This window comes from Gekko japonicus, unplaced genomic scaffold (assembly GCF_001447785.1).
Source record: "Gekko japonicus isolate JY-2015 unplaced genomic scaffold, Gekko_japonicus_V1.1 scaffold3914, whole genome shotgun sequence".
Classification (NCBI taxonomy): Eukaryota; Metazoa; Chordata; class Lepidosauria; order Squamata; family Gekkonidae; genus Gekko; species Gekko japonicus.
Genome location: NW_015174966.1, coordinates 21297 through 24751, shown reverse-complemented (window position 1 = coordinate 24751; position 3455 = coordinate 21297). Strand labels below are relative to the sequence as shown.

The 3455-nt window shown below is 49.8% G+C and overlaps 1 protein-coding gene across 1 annotated transcript in view; it reads left to right on the top strand.

Annotated features, from left to right (window-relative positions):
• Nucleotides 1-3455, top strand: part of LOC107122115 (chromosome unknown open reading frame, human C11orf88) — a 32062-nt gene that overhangs the window by 16332 nt on the left and 12275 nt on the right. The gene's annotated exons all lie outside the window — the stretch shown is intronic.

The window sequence follows — 3455 nt, the reverse complement described above, 5'->3', positions numbered from 1 at the left end:
GGCCCCCATTCACTGGTTATTCTGTGATTGTGTTAAATAAGTTCTGCAGCAGAGACGAGATGGGCGTTATGCGCCTTTGCACGGCAGACGGTCGTCTGCAAGTCTGGTGCGGTTCGGCTAGGAAATCGTTCGACAGAGTCACAGGGTACATCACGCAAGCCTACCTCGCAGGGTCATCGTGGTGTATTGTAATGCCTGCCTTTCCGCATATGAGGGTGTGTGAAGTGCCACCAAGTCGCAGCCAACTTATGGCCACCCCAGCCAGGGGCTTCCAAGGCAAGGGAGGAGCAGAGCTGGCCTGCCCTGGCCTTCCTCTGTAGAGCCTATCTTGGCGGTCTCCTTTCCAAGCACTGACTCTCCTTGGCTTCCAATTTATGGCCACCCCAGCCAGGGGCTTCCAAGGCAAGGGAGGAGCAGAGGTGGTCTACCATGGCCTTCCTCTGCAGAGCCATCCTTGGTGGTCTCCCTTCCAAGCACCAACCCTGCTTAGCTTCCAACTTATGGCCACCCCAGCCAGGGGCTTCCAAGGCAAGGGAGGAGCAGAGGTGGTCTGCCATGGCCTTCCTCTGCAGAGCCTTCCAAGTACCAACCCTGCTTAGCTTCCAACTTATGGCCACCCCAGCCAGGGGCTTCCAAGGCAAGGGAGGAGCAGAGGTGGTCTGCCATGGCCTTCCTCTGCAGAGCCTTCCTTGGTGGTCTCCCTTCCAAGCACCGACCCTGCTTAGCTTCCAAGAGTTGATGAAATCGGGCTATCCCATGCCGTCTTGCCTCTCGCCTTTCCACATGGCTCTGAGTGAAGTTTTTATAGAATATATATGAACATCCACAACATCTGTATCTTACAAGCCTGGAGTAAAGCACGAAAGAGGAGCAGCGGAAGAGAAACGTGCTCAGTCCCCTGTTGATACCGTCTTCCATGTTAAGGGTGGGGGTGTCTGAGCAGCACATTTTGTTACTGGCTCAAGGCTTATTATGAATCTCGGTTTTGCTGACGCAGCATCGCAAGAATGAATTCATTTCCCTTTTTTCTGGCTCTTGAGAGTTTTCCAAGCCGTTCTCTCCAAATAACTCCCAGAACAAAGGAAAGGCAAAATCCTGAATCGCAGTGTCCTTTCCTTCTTTTGAAACCTAACCGGGAGAACTTTCATGCCAGTGCGAATCCTGAGAAGCACAGCTCTCCGTGGGAAGCGACGGCCCTCCAGGAGAAACGGAGACTCCATTTGCCGTATTCGCTTACTTAGGATTGGGGCCTTAGAGATGAGGCGAGGTTTGGTGCTTTCCTTTTGCTGTGTGTCGGGACATGTCGCTGCCAACACCTTTTTAAGAGGAGGATGTGGCCAGTTAAAAACCACTGCAAGGGTCCTGTCCAGTATTCCCTCTAAGCTGAGTTAGTGTGAGCTAGCTCACCATTTTTTACCCTCTGGCTCACGCATTTGCGTCTTAGCTCAGGAAGGACGGCTCCAGAGCAAACTAATTCATGCAGGAGCCAAATCGCCCACTCACAACTTTAATGCTGGTAGCTCACAAAGTAGAATTTTTGCTCACAAGACTCCACAGCTTAGAGGAAGCATTGGTCCTATCTGGATTGAACCCTCACAGCAGTTTTTAAATGTCTACACCAGGGGTGTCAGACATGTAGCCCAGGGCCTCAATCAGGCCCCCAGAGGGCTTCTATCAGGCCTGCAGTGGAACTGGCTGTCTTCTGCTGCTTCTTCCAGTTCCGCTGCTGCCGCGTCATTGTAGGTTCTCAGCTTACAGATACACACCTGAACAGCATACTCAAGACTGCAACAGCACAGACATTTTGATGCAGTAATTCAGAGCAAGAGGTGTCAGTTATCAGACGCCGTTAAATAAACAAAATATTGCAAGAGAGCTGATGTTTTAAACATGTTTTTAAGTAAAAAAAAACCTTTTGTTTGTGTCCTTTATAAAGTTTATATCTCCGCTACCTAGGGCTGCCAAGCCGCGGCGGGGGATCTGCACGTCTTCCCAGGATCCCTGCCGCGGGGGACAGCGATACACGTTGCACCGCCGTTGCCAGGATGTGACGCTACGCGTCCCGTTGCCAGAGCGACGCGTAGCGTCACATCCTGGCGACGGCAGTGCAATGCGTATCGCTGTCCCCCGCGGCAGGGATCCTGGGAAGACGTGCGGATCCCCCGCCGCGGCTTGGCAGCCCTACCGCTACCTGGCATTACATTTTGTGAGGGTAAGCTAACAACTATATTATATAAAAAATACAAATGTTTATTAGGGTGTACACATAGCTAAAACATACTGCGGTTAAAAGAAATTGTCTAAGTCTCAGACTTAAAAGGCTTATACAACCAAGTTACTGAGGAAGGCCCGAAGGGACCGAAACGCATATGGTCCTTAGGTCAAAACGTTTTACCCATCAATTGTATTTGTATCAATTGTATTTGTATAATAACTAACTTGGTTGTATAAGGCTTTTAAGTCTGAGACTTAGAATGATAAGGGGTTTTTGTAATTTCAAATAGAATTTTGTGTGTATTTCTTCATTACAGTGTTTTTCAGATTTAGTATATTATGCTCACTGCATAGCCACTTTTTGTTATACAACCATAATCTCTAGATTGGCTATTTGGGCTGGGTTGATTACAGGGCTACTGTCTGCCTTCAGTGAATCTCTAATGCACCATTTTCCTGATTTGGTCAGGAGAAAAAGAGGACTTGTAATTAGTTTAAACCAGGGGTCCCTAGCCTTCTTGAGCGTGTGGCCACCTTCGGGATTCTGACAGAGAGCAGTGGGCTCAACCACAAAATGGCTGCCCCGGAAGACGGAGCTACATGCACAGAGGCACGAAGAGTAATCTTCAGAAAATACCCTGGGAAAGAAGAGCATGAAAGGGAACAACACCAACACTGTAGTGGCAACGTCTGCTGAAACAGCGTTATTATTTTAATCTGCACAGACAATCAGATCTCCAGTGGCCAATCAGAAGCCCTGCTAGGCAAAAGCCCCACTTGGCCCCACCCACTTCCTAAGGACACTTGGCAGGCACCAGGAAAGGTGTCGGCAGGCACCACATTGGCGGACCCCTGACTTAAATAAATAAATGTGAAATGGATAAATACAAGACAGTGCTAGAGTGTTCAAAACACTTTATGTGTGTTATCGTGCAGTCCTGACCACAGTGCCGTCGGGCAAAGTTCCGAAGAGGAGAGACGTGACTGATGCCCTCTTGTGACTTCTTAGCAATGGAGAGATTCGAACTGGAGTCTTCTTACTGTACAGCTCCTCGCAGGGGTCATTTCGTAGAAAAAGAGGTGCAGGAGCTCATTAGCATAGCTCATTTGCATAGGCCACACCCCCTGACATTACTGGAAGTGTGTCAGAAGGCAACACCCGCCGTTCAGGCGCCACTGGACTGTTTTGGATTGCTAGCGATTGGGGGGGGGGGGACGGGCAAACGCGCCCCCCCACGGGG